Source organism: Monodelphis domestica, chromosome 8 (assembly GCF_027887165.1).
Source record: "Monodelphis domestica isolate mMonDom1 chromosome 8, mMonDom1.pri, whole genome shotgun sequence".
NCBI classification, from domain to species: domain Eukaryota; kingdom Metazoa; phylum Chordata; class Mammalia; order Didelphimorphia; family Didelphidae; genus Monodelphis; species Monodelphis domestica.
In genome coordinates this window covers 257,930,303-257,954,787 of record NC_077234.1, presented here as the reverse complement: position 1 = coordinate 257,954,787, position 24,485 = coordinate 257,930,303, and positions in this window count along the sequence as shown.

The window sequence follows — 24,485 nt, the reverse complement described above, 5'->3', positions numbered from 1 at the left end:
GGCATGTTTATACATGCATACATATATAAACATGTTTCAACATGCATAGACAAATATTTACCTATAATCTATATATCTTTCTTTTCTATGCATCTATCATCCTATGTAGCTATTGGAAAAACTAAAATATTATTTGATGATTTTTAAATGTATTACATTTTGGGGATAGGTGTATGTCCAAAAATTAATTACATGTAATCTGAAATCTTTCCCATTTACATAGTATAATGGAAACAACCTACTTAGAATCCCTCAAGGCATTAATTACTTTGTGTATAGGGCATAGTAAATAATCACATTTAATTAAGAAAATAAATTTAACTTAACAGAAATAAGAATGTTTGAGAATGATTTGTTAGCAATGATTCATGTGTTTAGTTAAACTAATTAGTTAATGGAATGGAATGTTTAAATAATCAATTTCTATATATGTAGTAATTATCATTATGTCCACATCAGCAAAGCTATAATTAATACTTATTATTCTATGCAGACCTCTTGATTCTTTCTCTGTCCAATATATTTTATTAAATCTTTAAAGCAACCCTCTGATATTTTGTATTATAAATCTTTTAGGAAGCCACAGAAAAAAACTCTACTAGGAACTTAATTTTGAACATATATTTAAGACATAGTATATAGAAATGGTATAGAATTTGCAATGCTCTTCAACTTTAAAATGTACATGAATGTCTCCTAAAATGAATCCTTTGTTTTCAATACCTTGGTCAAAATCGACCTGTGATTTATTATAACTAATTTGAAAATAGCCATAATAATGACCTTGAGTTTTAATGAATTAATAAAATATTAATTTATAACAAAGGAGGATTAAAACGAGAGGAAACATAATAGAAGGTGAGTATATATACACATCCGTATATAATATAGATACACACATACTGTTCTAACAGAAGAGAAAACACATAAACATAATGCTCTTTTGTCTAAAAAGCAGTTACAATGACATCATCAATTAACAATCATTTATTAAATTTTTTAATGTCTATTATGTGCCAGAAACCATACTTTTTGGAATACAAAGGCAAAAATGAGGCAGTAACCGTCCTGGAAGAGTTTAGGATTATAGAACTGCTGTTGGAAGATATGTTAAAGGTCATCCCATAACATTTACTAATTTAACCAGAGAGAAAAGAGAAACCCAATGAGATTAAGTAATTTGACCAAGCTCATATGGATAGTTAAGTGGCAGATCTAGGATTTGAACTGAGATTTCAGAAATTGTTCTCTTCCCAACTGTGTCATGTTGTCTCACCATAAAGCCTCAATTCTAAAATCAAAATATGAAAATATCAATCCCCTTCATTCTTCAAATGGCATAAAGAAAAGGTCTCTGAGTATATAAGGTTATTATAAATTTTAGCTCCTACCCAGATATCATTCTGGAATAAAGTATTTTTTCATAGAATATTTTCTGTGTTCAAGGAAACTACTCGTCTCAGTCTCAGTTCCTGTTTAAGACATTTTACCTGTATCAAACTTCAGCAAGCCATCCAATTTGGCTAAAAAATCAAAGAATAAAACCTGTACATTGCTTTCTCAAAATAGTTTCAATTTTGAATGCCCTTTAAAAGTAGCGGAGTCTTTGTTTCTGCTGGTTGAAAAAAATTACTGTAAGAGTATTCTTCAGATTTCAATTTGGCATTAATAACATGTTTGTCTATAAAGCAGTATCCTTCTAAAAGTTTTATTTTACACATGTCTCACTTAGGCACAGTCTCATTAAGGGAACTATAACAAGCTAGCTAATTGATGAATGCTTGGATATAGTACATAGTTTGTGTATGAATACAAAGTATTCTCAATTGCCTGGTATGGATATTGTGGGTATGAAATGTGAATCTGCTGTTAGTACCTCTTGATTTTTCAGGAGAGACAGTAAAGCAAATCTATGTCCATGACTGATACAGCTAAGCTCATATTGTATTTCAATGCATGTCTTTAAAAACCAAGGCATGGCTCCATTTTCTGAATTATTCACATATAATCACTCCAGGGAATCACTTTTTAGGATTATGGGGAAGTGCTTTAAATCAGGCAGCCAAAGCATATCTTGTACTTCAGACAGTACTCAGAATACATTAAAGATGATGGTAACATAGCTCTCAAGTTAAAATGCAGTAAACGAACCTATTTGGATAGAAGAATAGCAGTGATGATGATAAAGATGATAATGGCAATGATGATTGTGAAGATGATGATTGTGAGGATGATGAAGGCAATAATGATTTTTGATGTTCCAAATAAGCACTTAATCACTGTTTACTTAGCTTTTATTAGAGAAATATATTCTAAAAAGCAATAATACTGCCTTGTGACAATTGTAGCAAGAGTTTGAGCGACAGCCTAGAATTCTTCAAGATCTGCTTGGGTCAAAGTTCTAAGCTGCTGAAGGAGGAGTTTTCCAACAGTCAGTCTGGAGCTTGAAGTGAAGACTAAAGCTGTGGAGCTGAGACTCCACTGGACAAACCAACTATCAAGCAGCCTGCCTGTGAGGATCAACTAGAAGAGGTGGAGAGGAAATCTCCAGTCATCCTGGTGGACAGACTGACTGGGAAAAGAATCTCTACCTTGCCTGGGTCATCTAAGGACACCATAACTTGGATTCCTGCTTCCTGACCCACCAAGTGGGAATCTGGGCTCCCTATTAGGACTTGACTTTAGTAACCCTTAGTAATCTTTAGTTTAGTTTAGCTTAGAAAAGAATATTAGAAATTAATTATAGTGGGTTGGGGTAAATAGTCAGATGCAAACCTTTCCCCTTATCCTCCCCTATCTTGTCCCTTCTCTGTTAATAAACTCAGTTTCAGTTATTTATATGTGATTTTCCCTTTGTATAAACCCTTGCTCTTTTCCTAAATTGTTACAACACAATGCTATTCTATGATTCATAGCCAGTAGTTAGAATTAATCATCAAAAGTGGGACTGTCAGAAATTAGATTAAGCAAATTGAAGCTCTTTAATCATGGGAGATTACTATTATCATTGTGAATAATTCTGGGTTTTTTTATGAAAGTGTATACTGGTTTAGTAATATGAATGAGTAAAGTTAAAAGAAAGGGGAAAATCTCCATACTTTGCAAAGAAAGCTGAAGAAGTTGACAAACTAATTATGATAATATGAATAATTACATCACCATTTAAATAGTATGTACATGTTTCAAATTAAGGAATCCTTTTAGACTTTTTTTGAGAATTTAATACATTATATAAATGTGTTTGAATCAAAGAGATGGACATCCTTTATTTATAAGTAAGCATTTTAGAAAATACTTTTCTGTAATTAAATCAATTGATCAATAATATTTATTAAAACCAGCTGTTTACCTTATCTCTACTAGATAGAAAATAAGGGAAGGACAACTAAGAAGTATAAGTCAGTTTTTTTTCTTAAAACTGAATGTGTGCATATATAAATAATCCCGCCTGAGCCATATATTATATATATATGTATATATATGCATCTCCTTATGCACACCTGCCCATATCTATGTCTATATTCACAACTGCCAATTTAAAGTACTTTTTTAGGTCATTGACTGTAATAGGTGTGAAATAAATATACTGAATTTTTATTAAATTCTATAGTCTATTATTAATATCTTATATATAATCCTTTTCCCTCAGTCACATTATAACTCTCATCACATTGTTTCTGCAATATCTAATAGCTTCTAGAGTAGTCTTATCATCTTTCACCAAACTGCCTTCCACACATTTGCCAAATTGATTTGCCTGAAGCACAGATTGGAAGATTTGATGATTTTATTACTAATAAAAAAAAGTTTCAGTGACTCCATATTGTCTCTAACAGAAAATAACAACTCCATTGTTATTGAAAGCTCTTGATATTGTAGCTTCAGCTTCTCTTTCTGGAAGCATTTCCTGTCATCCCTTCTTATGCTCAGTAATACTAGGTGAACTGATCTATTTGCTTTTCTCCTAATGAAGCCAATCTATTCCTCATCTCCGTGTCTTTGGTTCTCCCCTAGAATCCCTAGCTCTCCTCAAGGGTGACATTCTATAAAAGGTCTTTCCTCATGTCCTGTCAGGGTGACTTTAAATTTGCTTTGAATATACAGAAGGACCTTGTCTTATGTGAACTCAGATTCAGAATGCAAATTCAGTTATATATGATTGGCATTAAAAAGGATTAAGGCAGAAATATAGCAAAAACAATAATGTTTATTCACACACTAATCTGTGCCATTTTCCCAAGCAACTACTCTCACTCAGAGAAGCATTAGTGTGAGTCATTACCTTGATTTGCACCCAACATTGACTCCCATATCAGTCTTTGTCCTAAGTTTTTGCTTGTAACAAGTCATGTCCATTTTCAGTGCAGCGCTTCTCTTTTTTCATTGATGCTATTTAATTATTAATAATGGTGTCAAAGAACAAAAGTGGTGATGTTGGTAAATCGGATAAGCCTTAGAAGAGTCATAAAGTGCCTATGTATATTTATATAAATGCTTATTAAATAATAGAGTTTATGCATCATTTTCACCTCATGGGAAAAGCCTTGCAATGTATTGGTAGTAAAAAATGAGATCCTACTGTCTACTTTTGTGATTTATGTCAAGCATATGTTAAACTCCTTGAGGGCAGGGACTGTGTTTTTCCTTTGTTAGTGCTTAACACAAATCATGGCACATAACATATACATAATAGGTTCTTAGCACATTGTTTCATTACTCATAACTCATCACCTAATTCTAAGATTGAAATCTTAGTTCTGGGTCTAGGGAAAAAAAAACCCCCTGAAAACCCTGAAGATCCAGTGTATGCTCATAGAAACAAATCAGATGTGAATCAACCACTTAGGATAAGCTATAGCACGAATGATTATATGATTATATTTTTGTGTGTATTGTTTCTATAAGTACTTTGCTATGTAGAGCAGTAAGGGCTAGGCAATGGGGGTTAGGTGACTTGCCCAGGGTCACACAGCTGGGAAATGAATGAGGTCAGATTTGAATCTAGGACCTCCCATCTGTAGCCCTGGCTCTCAGTCCACTGAGCCACCCAGCTGCCCCCTCTGAAAGCAGATCTTGAACTAGATGGAGAATAATCATAAAGCAGTAATGAGGGACAAACTTTCTTTGCCAAAAGCAGAGTAAATAGTGAATTCTATATTTTAACTTTCATATATTAATTTTTGATATATTTTGTTTTTGTATTACCTGAATTATTCCCTCTGTTATATTTTATCCCTCCCTTCCTCAAGAGACCTATTAAATATATCAAAGAATATTGTTGAAGAAAGATAAAAGAAACAGAGAAAGAGAAAAACTAAGCAAAGGCAATACATTTTTAAATCCGTAAGTATATGTAATATTCCACACTCTCAGGCTCCTAACTTTTGCCAAGGGAGTATGAACATGTCTTCTCCCATATTTCCTTTAAGTCCATATTTTTTTCTTTGTATTCTTACAGCATTAACTTTAACTGTTGTTTGATTGTTGTTCCATTTACATTATTGTAGTCATTGTGTAAATTGCACTCTTGGTCCCATTGTACTTGTGTGCTACCTTTTAAAAAATGATTCCTCAGTCTGTAGACCCCACTTTGCCTTGAATTCTTTGCTAGCACAACTGGTGCTGCTTTAAATATTTTGGCATGTATACGTAAGAGACAAAAGATAGAGTGGCAGAGGAAACAAAGGGCTGGATCTTCTGAATACGTTCATGTATGAAGTCATGCACCCCAATTGCCTACCTATTAAATTGGGATTAGACTTTGACTTGGGAAATTGATGCATAAAAAGAAATGTCTCTTTCCTATCCATCAAAGAAAGTTGGAAACACTAACTAAGCAGTAGGGCCCACTTTCAGATAAAACATAGGTTGTTTGAGACATATAATCACAAAAAAGCTCCTCACTTAGGACATGGCTAAGTTTATGGTCCACATAACCTGGGCTGGGTCCTGGGTGAAGTGTTTCTGAGCAGCAAGTGGAGGGAGTCCAGTTTCCCAGTACAAAGAACTGGGTTGAAACGATGAAATAAGGGATTTCCCGATTTCTGAGCGCTGAACAATGATTTCTCACAGGACAAAAATGAGGCTAAAACCCAAATTAAATTGAAATGAACCTACATTAGCTCCAGAATGGAGCCACAAGATGCAGCCAGGACAGTTCACTTCATTCTCAGACGTGTTTAATCCCCTCTGCATTACACACACTGCATTTTCTTTCCATCAATGACCTTAGTACATACAACTCTACAGGGAAATCTCGGGGTCAAATCTAGGGTGCTGGAATGATTTTATTTGTATGATTCCCCAAAGCTGTCTAAAGTTCTTGTCATGATTTGGAGTCCCATTAACAATGGGCAAGAATGAAAGGCTTCCTGTACCTGCACTCCTCCCCACACTGCCATGGATTCTTCCCTCCTTCTGTTATGTTTGCCAGATTTCTAGTGGTGAGGGGAAATCTTAGGATTGTTTTTATTCCAATTATCTCATTATCAGCCTTAGAGAATTCTTCATGGACTTAGTTGGTGCCTGTTCTTGGGAGAAATGTTTAAATACCTTTTTATCACTTATCTATGTATGTGCATACATGCATGTGCATATATATATACATACATACCTGGTATATTTTTTATCTTTACATATCTAACTATATATATCATGGGTGACAAACTTTTATGTGAGAAATTTGTTACAAAGTTGTTTTTTCCCATCAAACCACTCGGCGTATTAATTTGGTTTTGAGTTATGTTGTTTGTATTTTCTCATTGATTTGCTTTTGTCTGTTTAATAACATTTTTCCTACCCATAGTGTTAAATGGTTTGCTGTCTGTTTCTCTTCTATTTTGCTTACACTCTGACCTTCAATATGAATGGCACATACATTAACATTTATTTTTAAATATCATTTAAAATGTAGCTTTATTCTTAATTTCGGCTGGCTTGTTGCCTTCTTCTCCCAGGATTGTTATCAAATGAAGAGATTTTTCCTAAGTAATGTATATTTTCTGTTTATTGTAAATTGGATTATGAAACCCTCACATTTCTGATTTCCACTTGTTTAAAACTATCCTAATATTAGGACAAATTAGGAATTTGGGATTTAGTAGGATAAGGACTGAGTGAAGGGTCTGTCCGCTCCATTTTAAGCCCAACTTAGACTCTTGGGCCAGAGTTCCCACAAGGAATTCTCACGGAACTTGAAGGGTTGAGCTTCCAACCATCAAAGGGGACTCTTGGGAAAATGCTTGGCTCTAAGAGATAAATGAAAAGACATTGCATAAGATTAAACTGTTTACATGCCTACATGGGGATGCTTGTGACTTCAAAGCGTTTTATCGTTAAGGACAGTTAGAAAGTATGCACATTGACAGATGACAAGAGCAAGAGTGAATTATGATGGCATAATATAAAAAAATAAAATGAGAAAGCATGAGAAAGAAGAATGGATTGGAAGGAGGGGGAAGAGAAAATAGAATGGGTAAATTAATTCAAATAAAAGAGTCATAGAAGATGTGAAGATTACAGAGGTTGGGAGGGCAACATCTAAACCTTACTGTCACCAGTATTGTCTAAATGAAGGAAGAACATGTAAAATTATTTGAGTATACAGATCTCGACTACCCTACAGTAAAGTAGGAGGGGAAGGTTCTAAGAGAAGGGACTGGTGCTGGTAGAAAAGAAGGCAAATTGGGGAAAGTCAGGCACAAAATAGGCAAGACTAAACAGGGAGGAATAGGAATGAAGAATAATGCACAGTAATAATAATGGTGTGAAACGTTTTCAAAAGTCTCTCAAATAAAGTCCTCATTTTTCAATTACATGGAGAAATGAGTTGAATATATAAGAATATATCATTCTCCAATTGAAAAAATGGTTAAAAGCTCTAAACAGGCAGTTCTCATTCAAAATATTTAAAGCTTTCTATAGTCATGCAAAAAATCCTTTAAATCTCTATTAAAGAAATATGTAAATTAAAACAACTCTGAGGTATCACCGCACACCTATCACATTGGTATTATGATAGAAAAAGAAAATTACAAAACTTGGATGGGATGTGCAAAAACCGAGATGTTAATGCACTGTTCAGGGAGCTATGAAATCAATCATTCTAGAAAGAAATTTGGTCTTATGACCAAAGTACTATGAAACATACATAATCTTGGACCTAGCAATACTATTTAAATATATGTATGTTTATTATTTAGCATATTTTTCAAAGGTTACATGATTCATGATCTTTCACACCTCTCTTCCTTCCCCCCTCCTAGAGCTGACAAGAAATTTCATTTGGTTATACACGTATCATTGTTCTAAACCTATTTCCATATGATTCATATGGAATAGAGTGATCTTTTAATGCCCAAACCCCAAAAATATTCCGTCGAAACACATGATTGATCATATTTTTCTTCTGCATTTCTACTCCCACAGTTTTTTCTCTGGATGTGGATTGTGTACTTTCTCACAAATTCCTCTGGATTATCCTGGATCTTTGCATAGCTACTAGTAGAAAAGTCTGTTACATTTGATTGTGCCACAAAGTTTCAGTTTCTGTGTACAATGTTCTCCTGGTTCTGCTCCTTTCGCTCTGCCTCACTTCCTGGAGGTTGTTCCAGTCTCCATGGAATTCCTCCACTTTATTATTCCTTTTAGCACAATTGCATTCCATCACCATCAGATGCTACAATTTGTCCAACCGTTTTATGGACATCTCCTCAATTTTCATTTTTTTTGCCATCACAAAGAGTGCAGCTATGAATATTTTTGTACAAGTCTTTTTCCTTATTATCTCTTTTGGGTACAAACCCAGTAGTGGTATGACTAGGTCAAAGGGCAGGTGTTCTTTTAATGCCCAATATTTCAAATTATCCTTCAGAATGGTTGGATTAAATTACAACTCCACCAGCAGTGTATTAGTGCCCCAGTTCACTTTCCTTTGCTGCCATATTGCTCCAGCAATACTATTAATATCATCCCAAAAAGATATAAAGACAAAAAAGAAGAAGGATCAATACGTACAAAAATATTTAATATAGAAAAGAATTGGAGAGGGGATATCCATTAATTCGTAAACATCTAAGTATATTATAGGATGAGCAGGAGGAACTCATAAAAATCTGGAAAGAAACTGAAGCAGAGTGAAATAATTAGAAGCAGGACAACATTGTACACAGAAAGTGAAACATTGTGGTCCAATCAAATGTAATAGACTCTGCTACTAACAGCAATATGATGATGAAGAACAATCCCATGGAACTTATGAAAAAGGTTGATATCCACCTCTAGAGAAAGAACTATGGGCTATGGAAGTAGAAATGCAAAAGAAAAAACACATGATTTATCATTCAGTTATATGGGTATATGATTTGGTTTGTGGTTTTTAAAAGATTACTCTATTAAAAATATGAATAATAGGAAATAGGTTTTTAGTAATAAGACATGTATAAACCAGTGGAATTGATCATTCACTCTAGGAGGGGGGAGGGATGAGGAGACAAAGTGGACATAAATAATGGAACCATGGAAAAAATAAAATTAAAATTAAAAATATATAAGAATCCAAAATTATTCCAAAGCACTTATAATTTTTTTGAAAATTTTATTTAATCAATTTAGAACATTATTCCTTAGTTACAAGAATCATATTTTTTCCCTCCCTCCCCTACCCCCACTCTTCCTGTAGCCGACACACAATTCCACTGGGTATTACATGTGTCCTTGATCAGAACCCATTTCCACGTTGTTTTCTTTGCACTAGGATGATCATTTAGAGTCTACATCCCCAGCCAAATCCCCTCGACCCATGTATTCAAGCAGTTATTTTACTTCTGTGTTTCTACTCCCACAGTGTTTCCTTCAAATGCGGATAGTGTTCTTTCTTGTAGATCTTTCTGTGTTGTTCAGGATCACTGCTTTGCCATTAATGGAGAAGTCCATCACCTTCAATTGTACCACAATGTATCAGTCGCTTTGTACAATGTTCTCCTGGTTCTGCTCCTCTCACTCTGCATCACTTCCTGGAGGTTGTTCCAGTCTCCATGGAATTCCTCCACTTTATTATTCCTTTGAGCACAATAGTATTCCATCACCAACATATACCACAATTTGCTCAGCCATTCCACAATTGAAGGGCATCCCCTCATTTTCCAATTTTTGGCCACCACAAAGAGCGCAGCTATGAATATTCTTGTACGAGTCTTTTCCCTTATGATCTCTTTGTGGTATAAACCCAGCAGAAAGCACTTATAATTTTTTTAAATGCCATGTGAATGCAGAGAAAAAGAATTGATAGAGTCTGAATCCATATCTTGGAAAACATTTTTCATTTTCTTAATTTTTTAAATTTTAAATCTTCCACAAAAGCATTAATATGGAAAAATGTTTTATATGATTGCACATGTAAATCTATATTAGATTGCTTAGCATCTCAACTGGGACAATGGGATGGGAGGCTCAATATTCTTTGAAAAATGTTGGAAACTTTTCATGTAATTGAGGAGAAATATAATACAATTCTGAATTTAAATAATATGAAATATTTAGTTATTTCTTCTCAATCTATTTAGACCCTATAATGATAAAAAAACATTTATATGCAGTAAGCCACATTTTGGATATGAAGACAAATTTGAGGAAGAATAAATTAGAGAGAAGCCTTTTATAAAGTGTCAGAGAACCTGCATTTGAATTACAGCTCTAAGGTTATAAACTTGGATTAGTAAGTTACCTTTCTGAGGTTTCAGTCTATAAAATGTTTATTAAAAGTTTATAAAATGGAGGTGTGCATGTGTATATGGGGTAGAGAGTTAGCAATATCAAAGATCTTTTTATACTCTAAATATGAATATTTGACAGATATAGACTTGGAAACAAAAATCTATAAGCACTTCCTTAGGGAAAAATAGTGTGTGTTGAGGTTATATGCAAATTTTTAAAATTCATCAATCAATTTTTAAAAAATTAAGAACTTAAGACAAATGAATTAGATGACCTGTTGACTGAAATAGCAATAGCTGAGGAATAGACAAGAATTTTCTGCAAAATGGTGGAGAGAAAGAAAGCCATATTGATCAGTACTAAATAGTAAATTTATTGCAGTGTTGTCAGTTGCCTTATTCCAGATCAATACAAATCTCACCAAAAGCTTTTTAAATGCAATAAGAACCTGACTGAGCCTTTTTGTCACAGATTAGTGTTAAAGCAATGAAAAAGGCCCCAAGGAAAGTTGTCTTTCTGGATGGAATGCCAGGTGCATTTTAGTTTTGAAGTGTTCTTTGGGTGTTCAACATCTTTATTGACATTATTAGAGAATGAAAAAAGCTTTAATTGTAACTAGTACAGATAATAAGAATTGCTTGAGGATTGAAATTAAATTCACAGTTTCCATTAAAATTTGACAATTTATTGTATATTAAATTTTATAAAACTACAAATTCAATTTGATCCACTCATTCTACTTTTTCAGATAGCTCTTTATTTTTTAAATTGTAATTTATTTATTTAGTCAATTTAGAACATTATTCCTTGGTTACAAGAATCATATTCTTTCCTGCCCTTCCCTCCCCCCACACTTCCCTCAACTGATGCACAATTCCAGTGGGTAATACATGTGTCCTTGATCAAAACCTATCTCCATGTTGTTGGTGTTTGCACTAGGATGATTATTTAGTCTACATGCCCAATCATATCCCCTCGATCCATGTTATCAAGCAGTTGCTTTTCTCTGCTGTTTCTGCTTCCATAGTTTTTCCTCTGAATGTGGATGGATAGTGGTTTTTCTCGTAGATGTTTCCAAGTTGTTCAGGATCACTGCATTGCCACTAGTAGAGAAGTCCATTACATTCAATTGTACCACAGTGTATCAGTCTCTGTGTACAATGTTCTCCTGGTTCTGCTTCTCTCACTCTGCATCACTTCCTGGAGGTTGTTCCAGTTCACATGGAATTCCTCCACTTTATTATTCCTTTGAGCACAATAGTATTCCATCACCAACATATACCATAATTTCTTCAGTCATTCCCCAATTGAAGGGCATCCCTTCATTTTCCAGTTTTTTTCCCACCACAAAGAGTGCAGCTATGAATATTCTTGTACAAGCCTTTTTCCTTATTATCTCTTTGGGATACAAACCCAGCAGTGCTATGGCTGGATCAAAGGGCAGACAGTCTTTTATCACCCTTTGGGCATAGTTCCAAATTGCCCTCCAGAATGGTTGGATCAATTCACAACTCCACCAGCAATGAATTAATGTCCCCACTTTGCCACATCCCCTCCAGCATTCATTACTTTCCATTGCTGTCATGCTAGTCAATCTACTAGGTGTGAGGTGGTACCTCAGAGTTGCTTTGATTTCCATCTCTCTGATTATAAGAGATTTTGAACACTTTTTCATAGTTTTCATAGCTTATTCATAGTTTTGATTTCTTTAACTGAAACCCTTGCCCATTTATCAATTGGAGAATGCCTTGATTTTTTGTACAATTGATTTACCTCTTTATAAATTTGAGTAATTAGGCCTTTGTCAGAGGTTTTTGTTATGAAGATTGTTTCCCAATTTGTTGTTTCTCTTCTAATTTTGGTTGCCTTGGTTTTGTTTGTACTAAAACTTTTTAATTTGATGTAATTAAAATTATTGATTTTACATTTTGTGATTTTTTAAGATTGTTTCCCAATTTGTTGTTTCTCTTCTAATTTTGGTTGCATTGGTTTTGTTTGTACAAAAACTTTTTAATTTGATGTAATTAAAATTATTGATTTTACATTTTGTGATTTTTTTCTACCTCTTACTTGCTTTTAAAATCTTTCCTTTCACAAAGATCTGACATGTATACTATTCTGTGTTCACCTAATTTACTTATAGTTTCCTTCTTTATATTCAAGTCATTCACCTATTCTGAGTTTATCTTGGTGTAGGGTGTGAGGTGTTGATCCAAACCTCATCTCTCCCATACTGTCTTCCAATTTTTCCAACAGTTTTTATCAAACAGTAGATTTTGGTCCAAAAGTTGGGATTTTGGGGCTTGTCATAGACTGTCTTGCTGATGTCACTTACCTCAAGTCTATTCCACTGATCCTCCTTTCTGTCTCTTAGCCAGTACCAAATTGTTTTGATGACCACTGCTTTATAGTAAAGTTTGAGATCTGGCGCAAAGTTCTCCATCCTTCACATTTTTGTTTTCATTATTTCCCTGGATCTCCTTGATCTTTTGTTCTTCCAAATGAACTTTGTTATGGTTTTTTCTAATCCAGTAAAAAAAGCTTTTTGGTAGTTCAATGGGTATGGTACGAAATAACTAAATTAATTTGTGTAAGATTGTCATTTTTATTATGTTAGCTCATCCTACCCATGAGCAATTGATGCCCCCCCCCCAATTGTTTAGATCTAGTTTTAATTGTGTGGAAAGTGTTTTCTAATTGTGTTCATATAGTTTATGTGTTTGTCTTGGAAGATAGATTCCTAAGTGTTTTATATTGTCTAGGGTGATTTTAAATGGAATTTCTCTTTCTAATTCCTGCTACTGAGATGTGTTAGATGTATATAGAAATGATGAAGAATTATGTGGGTTTATTTTGTATCCAACAACTTTGCTAAAGTTGTTAATTATTTTGACTAGCTTTTTGGTTGATTCTCTAGGACTCTTTAAGTAGACCATCATATGATCTGCAATAGATGTGATAGCTTGGTCTCCTCATTGCATATTTTAATACCTTCAATTTCTTTTTCTTCTCTAATTCCTACAGCCAGTGTTTCTAGTACAATGTTAAACAATAGAAATGATGATGGGCATCCTCTCATTTTTTTGGTTTTGGGGCTTTTTTTCAGTCTCCCCTCTTGGAGTTTTCTCAGCAAGTCTTTCCGTGCAGTCTGTGGGGTAGGGGTGTTGGAGCTTGGGCTTCCATGAGCTCTGAACACTTTTGATGGGATTAATTTCAGTTGGGTTGTGCTGAGTGTGCTCTGAGGTCAAAACCTCCTGGAAGGCTGGAGTAATATGGAGGGTCTCTGCAGCTCTGACCAGGCTGCCTGCTCTATGCTTCCTCTCCAGTTCTTTCCCTGCTGCCTATGTTCAATGCTCTGAGCGTGGCACAGCCCTGCCCACAGGGTATACCTTCCAGACCAAAACCTTTGCCAGCCCAGAGGTTCCCACTGCCATTGGAGGCTTAGCACTCTAGGTGGGGGGAGGGGAGGGGTACTGGGATCTTCCTTCTGCCTTCCCCTTAAACCTGAGTGTTCTCAGATTCTGGCTTTTGGGGGGCGTACCTTTTGAATTGAGTCCAGCAGGATGGTTTCTTTACTCTGTCTTGTTGTTTGGTTTGATTCTTAGTTCCCTGGGAGCATTCAGTTTGTGATCAGTAAGGAAGGGTTTTCAGAGGTCTGAACTTTTGCTGCTGCTTCTATGCCACCATCTTGATTTGCCCCCTGTATCAGTTTTAATAAAAAGATCTTCAAAAATATTCAGCCATGTTGAAGAATCAAAATTGGACTTTGGCAAAGGAAGGTCAACCATGACATTAGAAAATCATCAAATTCTTAAACTGAAAAGGGTTTTACAAATTCTTTTATTTAACTAAACCATTTTAAGTATGAGAGAAGAGAAGTGACTTACTTAGAAAAAAGGTCAGTCAGACTCTGAAATCTCTTAGAAATGGAGAAAGAAGAGATCTTGTACTCATAATTATGTAAACACGATGAGTTAAATCAAATAGAGGAATTAGGTATGAAATTAGAAGTAATGATGACCCAGGAGACCTCACTTAAACAAGATATATATGTATATATCCCTTTAGTCTCCCAATTTCACTAATTTTGTTTCTTGGGAAAAATAGATTAATTCATAGTTTACATAAAGATAGATTGGGGAAGATTTAGATAGCTATTGTACAAAAATGGATGTTTAAAAAATTTTTAATATTAGGAACTTAAATTGTGGACCTGGATCATTCATTAAAATTAATGAGACAGGAGATTTAGATCTGTGAAGCTATAATGGAATGAAACAAATTAGAATTACAGAGGATCTGAATTTGAACAAGTGAATTCTAGGGTCTGTACATAGTTGGGTCAGGAAAAGGCATCTAGAAGGGCATAAGCTTGTTGAATTAATATTCTGAGTGGTTGAATAGGTAATATATATGTGTAACATGTATATTACATGTATGTATGTAAATATGTACACATAAACCACATGTTGATATGTGTGTGTATACATAGATAAACAGATACATGCAAAAACACATATAGATTTGGGGATTTCGCCATTGCTAAATAGGGTGAGGCATTGAAATGATAGCAAAGTCTCCTTATAAAATGTCAATAGCTGATTAGACTATTTGCCTAAAGCTGTGCTTATTGCCACCAGTTAGTGTCTGACTCTGATTTGCATAAGCCAGGTAACTTGATTAATTCTAATATGGAAAACCTGAGAGATGGGAGAAACTGGATTTCGTGTCTTTCTGTCTTTTTCTTTTGACAAACAGTAATGATTATGAAACAGATTCATAAATTATAGTAATATTTAAACAAAATGCAGAAACCGAGAAATAAATTCAGTGCGGTAGGCAGGCCCTGCACCTCCTTCACCAGAAACATTTGCCTGTATGGTTTTTCTACATTCCAGTTGCTGGCGGGTAGAAAGGAGAAGGAGAAGCAGAATCAGACACTCAGCATGATTCTCCCGTGATAGTCCCAGGCTTATCAGGAAAACGTTACCATGGTGACCAGATCACTTATTCCTAACACCTCTCAGTTCTACCTCTGACTTAATCAATTCCTCATTTAGGTAGAAAAGATTTTTCTATTATCCCTTTTCCAAGTCTCACCATTTTCTGAATTTCTTCTTGCTTTTCTTTGGCCGTAATTACCGCAAGGGGCCTTGCTTTCTTCCTGGCTCTAAGTATTTTAAAGCAAACTTAAATAGAAAAGACGATGATACGATACGATGGTTTTCTGTTTAATAAATGTATTCTATTTAAATATATTCTTCTGAGAAGGGTCCTATCACCTTACTGGACCATCAGGGGATCCACAGCACACACGGAGACGTTAAGAACCTCTGTTTTACACAGTGATCCAATCAACTCCTCATAAAATTCAAAACAGTTAGACAGTAAACAAGGAGCAAATCCAGAAGTGATTGTTAGGGGAAACGAGGAATGTTCAAGGTATAGCCACACACTTTTGACTTCATGAAGGACGGAAACGCTGCGCTGCAGCCTGGGCTATCGAGCTCTGGGCAGGAAGTCGGGAAGATCTAAGTTTAAATCTGGCCTCAGATGCTGGATGTATAACCCTGAGCAAGTCACTTCCCTCATTTTCCTCAGTTGTAAAATAGGGAATATTAGTTCTAGCCTTGTGGATTTTCCTAAGGGTCGAATGAAATGCTATTTGTAAAGAACTTCGCATGATGGCTGGCCTATAGTAGGTGCTTCCTCGATGCTCCTCATTTAGAAACAACGTGCCTTGAAGCCGCTCCCCTAAAGGTGCTCCTGGATGGCTAGGAAAGCAGAACAGCTGGCCGTGACGCTTTATGAAGCACATCCAACACTGTGGTACCGAGCCTCGCTTTTCTCTTGTCATGGAAGCGGAGCTGAAAGAACTCTGGGCGTTGCTGTTGCCCCACTATTTGATGTGCTCCTCCCAAAGAGGCGTCTTCCATGTCCCTTCAGGCCCAAGTTCATACTGGTGTGAAGAACTGCTTTGGAGTCCCTTCTGTGCCTTCACAATCCTTCAACAAAAGTTACCCCCCCCCCCCCCCCGCCCCCATGTATTTGTACCAAGGATGTCTGGCGTATAGTGCAGACGTGCGTGCTCAAGAGTAGATTATTGAAGAAACCTTATGCTGCTGCTGAATTAAAGGAAGATTTGCAGTTTGGGTCAATGCAAAGACATGCCATCCAATGCTACGGAACATCTGCGAGGCATTGTTACAGCATTTGCATGTCATAAACCATGTAGTGCAAAGAAGGGAGTTTTTAAGGTCCAGAACATCCCCGTAGTTAACAGATGTTCTAGTCAGATGGCTGAACTGAAATAGGTTTGGTAATTGGTATCTCCGGCATCAAACAAACAGAATTTATGTCCTAACAAGGACTTTTCATTTCTTAGGGAGATTTTTCTCTTTACATACTGAATTTTCACTGAAATCTGGTTTTGTTAGTTCAAAGATCAATCCCTGAATTTTCTTAATTTCATGAAGCCTTAGTTTGTGTAATTTATCCTCCAACACCTATCACTCTGTTTTCAGCAAGCACTCTATTAATGTTATTATATTCTCTTATTTACTTAGATAATTCTTTAAATTCTTAATGAAATAAACTCTACATTTGAAAAATCCCCCTGCCTCCCCCCACCTCCCTCCCTCTCCCTCTCTCTCTCTTTCTCTCTGTGTGTCTCTGTGTCTCTCTATCTCTCTTTGTCTGTCTCTCTCTCTGCCTCTCTCTCTGTCTCTCTCTCACTCTGTCTGTCTCTGTCTCTGTCTGTCTCTTTCTCTGTCTCTCTCTCTCCCTCTTTCTTTTTGTCTCTCTCTTTCTCTGTCTGTCTGTCTCTCTGTCTGTCTCTCTGTCTCTGTCCCTCTCTGTCTCTGTCTCTCTCTGTCTGTGTGTGTGTGTCTCTCTGTCTCTCTTTGTCTCTGTCTCTCTGTCTCTCTCTTTCTCTGTCTCTCTCCCTGCCTCCCTCTCACTCTGTCTGTCTCTGTTTCTCTCCCTCTTTCTCTCTGTCTCTGTCTCTCTTTCTCTCTCTCTGTCTGTCTCTCTTTCTGTCACTCTGTCTCTCTCTGTCTCTGTCTCTCTCTGTCTCTCTATCTCTCTGTCTCTCCAGTCAACCCATTCAGGCTACCAAACCAATTACTAAGTCCTTAGACTAGGCAGGAATATGATGAACTCTAGAGATAGTTCTTTTCCTCAAAGAACTCACATTCTAATGGAAAAGATAACATGTAAATCACTAAGTTCATGCCAGGAAATGGGAGACATTTTGCAAAAAAGTACACTAAGAATCTGGAACGGGGAAAGGTCCTCTGCCAGGGTAGCTGGTGAATAGACCAAGGTGACCAAGGTGAAGAGAGATTTGTATGGAACAGAGATAGCCACTGCAAAAGGTAGGAGGTGGATTGTCATGTATAAGAATAGCAAGTACACAGCATTTGGGGAGTGTAGAATGTGGAAGGGAGTCACGTGTCAGAAAACTGTAAATCACAGAGTTTTAATTGTCACGGATAGTTTTTATTTGGTTCTTAAAAAATAAGCGGTCGTTGACTTTATTAAATAGATTTGACTTTTTACACTTCATAGAAATCATTTTGGCAGCTGAGCGGAGCTGAATGGGAGAGGGAAGACGAGGTAGGGAGACCGGTTAGAATGCAATTGTGTGGCAACAGTCTATGATTAGGGAGGGAATGAGCAAGAATGTTTGCTTGTTTGTAAGTGAGAGAAGGAGTCGTGAATGAAGATAGTTGGACGGAAGAAACAAAAGTGACTTTATGTCCTTTTTAAAATAATTTTGATCATCATTTGTTTTTATTGCTAGATTTTCCCATGTAGCCATCCACTTTCCAGAAAGTAATTCTTCATGACACAATTGGATGAGCAGATTAACAAATAAATCAAATTTAGGGAAAATAATCAACATTTTGAAAACCTTATCCTATGTACAGTGCTTTACCATCATAGTTCCCTACCACTCATTCCCAGTTAAGAGCCATAGTGATTGGGGCCAAGCCATGCTAGCATTTCTGAGTATTCAGTTTAAAGTATTTTGTTTGTTTGTTCCTTATGGTGCAGCAACATTATATTCACATTGCACAACTCATTTAGCGAATCCTTAATACGTGGTCTGTTTTTTTGGTCCGAAAAGTTTTATTTCTATACGCATTTTTGTTATTCATATGTCACATCTGTTTCCTTGGGGTGTAAATTGAACTGTGAGTTTTGCTGGGCCCAAGAGTATTTTAGTCATAACCCTAAATTGCTTTCCAGAGTTGTGAGACCACTTTATAGCTTGGCCAGCAGTGAATTAGTGCGCCTGTCACTGCATAACCCTTCCAGCATTGATTATTCACATCGTTTGGAATCTTTACCAATTCACTGGGTATGAGTTGAATCCTCAAAGTAATTTTGATTAATTTCTCTCATGATTTGAGGCAGTCTTTCATAGAGTTGTCAATAGTTTGCAATTCTTCTTGTGAGAATAGTTAGCTCATATCCTTTAATTTTTCTCACCTATTGGGGAATGACTTGTTGCTTTAAATATTTCTTTTATTTGCCCCAGTATAACGGTTATCAAATCCTTGTCAGATATAGTTGATATGGTTTTTCTCCCTAATAGTCCACAGCATTTCGTATGCTATTGGTATAACCTTAGTTAGGAAATGCTTTTCCATTTCCAATTTTGATACAGAAAATTTAAAGTACATTTTAATGTCCCTATTCTAGAGCTAAACAAATATCATGAAAGGATTATCAAAATCAAAGAAAGAAAAAAATGACTCTAGTACAGTTAACTAAAAGCTAAAAATCTTGTATTGTCCTCCAAATAGTCATTTTAAAGATTTCACATATTTATCAAACCTTTACAAAAATAAAATATATACACGGACACTAAGAAGTTATGAATATAAAAACAAGAGAAAATACAAACTTTATAGAACCAGCTACAAAAAACTAGACTCCTACCATTTTTGTGTTTGCTATTTATAGAAACCATTTCAATTAACTTTTTTTTTATGAATTTACATATGTCATTTGTTACGTATACGTATTTAATAATCTGATTATTCTTTTAAATGCAATGTGAGTTTGTTTTTTTTTAGCTTTAATTATAGGGGTATAATAGATACAAAAGCAAGTCCTACTGATAAATACTGACTAGATGACTATGGGCAAGTCATTAACCTATCAGTACTCTATTTCACTTCCTAAGAACAGAAGTTGAAGAGAAAATGCAGATATCTGCTGTCATAGGGAGTTTCCCATTCTGGGATCTGTATGTAATAAATACATTTTATATTCGGTCTCTATCCCTATTAATATTGTGAGTTTTAATTTTCACTTTAGGACCATGGTTGCAAAATCTCTTTTTTTGGTTTATTTAAAATTACATTTAAAATAATGCATGCTAAATATCTTTCCGTCATTCATTCTAATTCTGTTTGCCCTCACTTATTAGATGCATTTCTTATACATAACACAATTTCAAACTTCATTTGCTTCTCCATTTTGAAACTTTTTTCATTGTATTGACTTGTTAGTTCCATTTTAATTTAAAGCTATAAGAATGAGAAACATGTTTTCTCCATATTTTTTTTAGTATTTGGAAAAATATTTCCCTTACTCTTTTAAGATTTTGCTTTACTCTTACAATTAGTTTTACTTTAAGTAGTTTGATTCAACTCTCTTCCCAAAAGCTTTCCTTCTCCTTTCTCCCATAATCCCATTTGCTAGTTCTTTCCATTATTTTAGGTTTTATTTCTTTTTTTAAAGCTAAAAATCTATTCCCTCTATGTTTTCCCTTCTCTTTCCCCACTCAGCAAAGTTGTTGTTCTACACATCTAAGCCCAAGACCATCAAGTGGTTGGAGAAAGAAGTTAAGAAGTAGTGTTTCAAATAATGTCTAAATCCATAAAAAAATATAATGATAATAATACATTCACATGGAGGTTTGTAATGCACTGTCCAGTGTCTAGATCTTGCAAGAGAGTCAGTACACATGAAGAAACTATGAGGATTTATTTTTCATATATGCTATTAATTTCCTGTATATTATAGAGAATTACTGTGTAATCTGGTTTCTGGGATCTGGGTCAAAGATACCGTCTAGATTGCTGCTTTTTGCATTTTCTTTGGCCTTGGGAATCTCAAGGAATATCTTCCTTTTAAATAAAAATTGGTTAATAAATCAAAAGGAAAAGGATTCTTCGTGGGTATTTGATTCCACCTGTGGGAATGGGAAAGGGTAGAAAGACTGATGGGCCACCTCTTAATTAGCTATCACCAATTAAAGATGTCTTGGGATGGTCAAGGGAGGGGGCTCTTAAAATCCCATTTATGAGACTCTCTGACCCAGCTAAGGCAGTCCCCAGTCCTGAGAGAAACATGCAGATCTATATAACTTCATTGTTTATGACACTGCTTTAACCAATCTTTGACCCCAAAATCAGTGTTTTGAGATAATTTTAATCATACCAAAATTGAGGCTCTTGAAGAGATAAGATATCCATAGTTACAGGGTTATTAATAGAAGGACTAAATTTAGAACTGAACAAAATCAAAAATAGAAGACACACTCAACAATATCAATGACATCAAGCAAACCAAACTAACCTTCCCTCAAAAAAACAACAACCCTATTTAGATATTTTAAACTGTAATAAGCATTGTGTTTCTTTTGTTATACTTTATGACTTTTCTCTATTTCTTTAGGTTGTTTTATAGAGTATGATTTTTTCATCAATGTTTTTAGTCTTCCAAAGACTTTTCAAATAGTAAAGAAATAAAGCATGTGGTTCTGCATATACTTGAACATTTTATTCTTTTCTTGAAAATAAGAGGAAAATATTTGTACCTTCAGTGACTTCTTTTCTCATATTAGTCTTTATCCTTTGCAGAATTAGTAGAATTTGTCAATGTTTATAAAACCCTCTGAATAATAGAGTATATATATATATGTATATACACATATATTATCATTTCATGTGGTTTACACTGTTTTAATATTTTTATTTTTCCTGGATTTTCAGAATTTCCAGTTTATTTATTATAATGTTACAGCTTTGTTTGTATTCTTATTGATAAAATGACCAAGAGATTCTGATGATCAGATTTTAGACATCATAAGTAATAACTTCTGCCTCATCCAATGATGAACTTTCCTTGTCAATTCAAAGTTATAAATGTTGTAATTGTGCCCAAGGTAGAAAGAATATTCTTCATCTGATTTCAGTAAATTCTCTCCTAGAGTTGACAATATAAAAGCAATCTAGGTCCCATGTATCCAAATTCAGAACAAAAGACATGAAGAGGCATTATATCACTCAAGTGGTGCAAGGATACTTGTAGAAGCTAGAAATTATTAAACTTTTATATGGCAGTAATGTATATTCTATAACTTTTGCATAAAATAAAGTCTTATTTCTTCTTTTTAAATTTTATTTAGTGACCTAATGCTTAGAAACATAAAAAGATATACATCTATATGAGTCAGGGATTTACAGGAAATGCTAGTCATTCAATTACATTACATGAATTTGAAAAAAAAAATGGTCTTTTTATTACTAGGGGCATGGTGGAAGAAATCTAAACCATAGAAGTATGTGAAATAGCTCCTGGGACTGTCTTTTGTTCAATAAAATTTTGCCACTTAATAAATTCCCAGATATAATGAAATACCTCTACTTGGAACTGAAACCTGAAATGGAACATCTATCTCAGTACCAGTTTTGTCAAGCATCTTCACTGTGAAATTCTTTAATTGAAAATTATCAGGAGGCTTTTGTTTCTCTCTCTCGCTCGCTCTTTCTCTCTCAGACAATCTTTTAAAGACCTTTGGGAAATGGTTACAAATTGCTCTCCAGAAACATTTATTAGCTCACAGCTCCAATAATGTATTAGTATCCAGATTTTTCCACATCCCCTGAAACACTGATCATTTTCCTTTTTGGTCATATTAACCAATCTGATAGGTATGAGGTAGTAACTCAGTTTTTAAAAATTGCATTTCTCTAATTAATAGTGGTTTGGGGTATTTTTTGATATGACTAAAGAGAGTTTTTATTTCTTCATCTAAAAACTGTTCATACCTTGTGACCATTTTTAAATTAGAGAATGACTCAATGACTTGTGTTCTTCTCTATTTGACTCAGCTTTTATATATTTGAGAAATGAGATCTTTGTGACAAATTGTAAGTAACTTCAAACATGGATGAAAATATGTGTTATCCTTCTACAAAACTGTGCCACACTTAAGATAATGAGAAGTGCCAGACCAGGACTACAGATGCATGCCTCTTTTAAAAACATGGCAAATATGGGATGAAAATAGATATGATTTGTGATTTATAATTAATTGATTACAAGGAAATATATTTGATACTTAGTATTTTGCATCTGTGCAAAAACACATTAACTTCAAATAATTGTGAGCAAATATAATTTGACAAATAAATCTGATTTTTCATTGGAAATCTTTTTTTGCTTGTCTTGTGGATTTAAAAAAATGGCCTGTGTCAATTCAATTTAAGTAGTTGGGTCCTTTGAGTTATATATTTTGGTACTCTTATGTTTTTGTCTGAAGTAGGAATTGACGTCAGGACTCGTGAGTCATGGTACAATCCCCTACTTTATATGCTGTTTTGTGTTGTAAAGATGAAAATTAATATCTGATACTCCAAGTATTATTTTATTACTTAAAACCAACTCAGAGCAAAGAGAAAGTAACATTAGGGAGATGAAAAAGCCGCTCTCTTCCTCCACACTGGTCCAAGCTAGAGAGAGGGCTTCTGAGAGCCAGCCTGCCACCTGGTCAAAACTGAAACTGAATTTCAAATTAACCAATGACACAAGACAGGAAAAGGAAAAGGGGATTGTGGGAAATGTAGTCTCTAGGCTTCAAGATTCTAAATCAGTAGTGTTCTATGTTTAATGTGGATAATAATTTTCTAATGACTGATGAAATTGCTATGTAAATAGGCAACTGTGCTATGATAAAATAAGTTTGCATTTATTAGTCTTGTTAAAGGGATTTTCTTAATCTCTCCCTCTGTCTGCTTGAGAGGCTAGAGAGCAGGATTTCTAAGTAGATCAGAACTGACAGTTTCAGTGAGTCAGTAAACCAGAGCTGAATATTCTGTTACCAGAGAGACCAGGACCTGAGGAGAAGCCCTCTGACCAGAAGTTAGGGGAGACAGTTGGTCAGTGAGGAGATAAGGAAGAAGTAGCTGACAGTTGGGGGTCTTTTGCCTCTGGGAGCTCTAGAGAGCAGGAGGTCTGTCTCCGAGGCAAATATCTGCTGGCAGTTGGCTACTGACAGTTGGGTTGCTATAGAAAACTGATTGAAGGAGTGAGTGAGTGGTGGCTGTCTTATTTTAGAGAGTTAGGTAGTTAGTGAAAAGATAGAGTAGGTTAAAATAGGCAAATAGGAAAATAGGAAAAATAGGAAATTTTAGGTAGTTATTACGAATTTTATTTATATTTTTATAAATATATTTTATAATTTTTAGAAATATAAATTTATATTTATTTATAGGATATAAGATTAATAATCTCTCTCTTTCCTCTTTCCTATGTGTACTTTTTTCTTAAATTAAACAACGTTTCTTTTAAACTGCTTTCCTCAGTTTGTTGAACTCCTTAATTTAACCCTCACTCACAGTTCTAATATGGGGCACTTCTCTTCTAACATTACTTCCCCAGGAATCTTCTGATAGGCATAAGTACGTGTTTCTCTTCTGTTTAGTGTTTAATGTCATGTTTTTAAAAGTATAACCGATTGTTAATGTTTT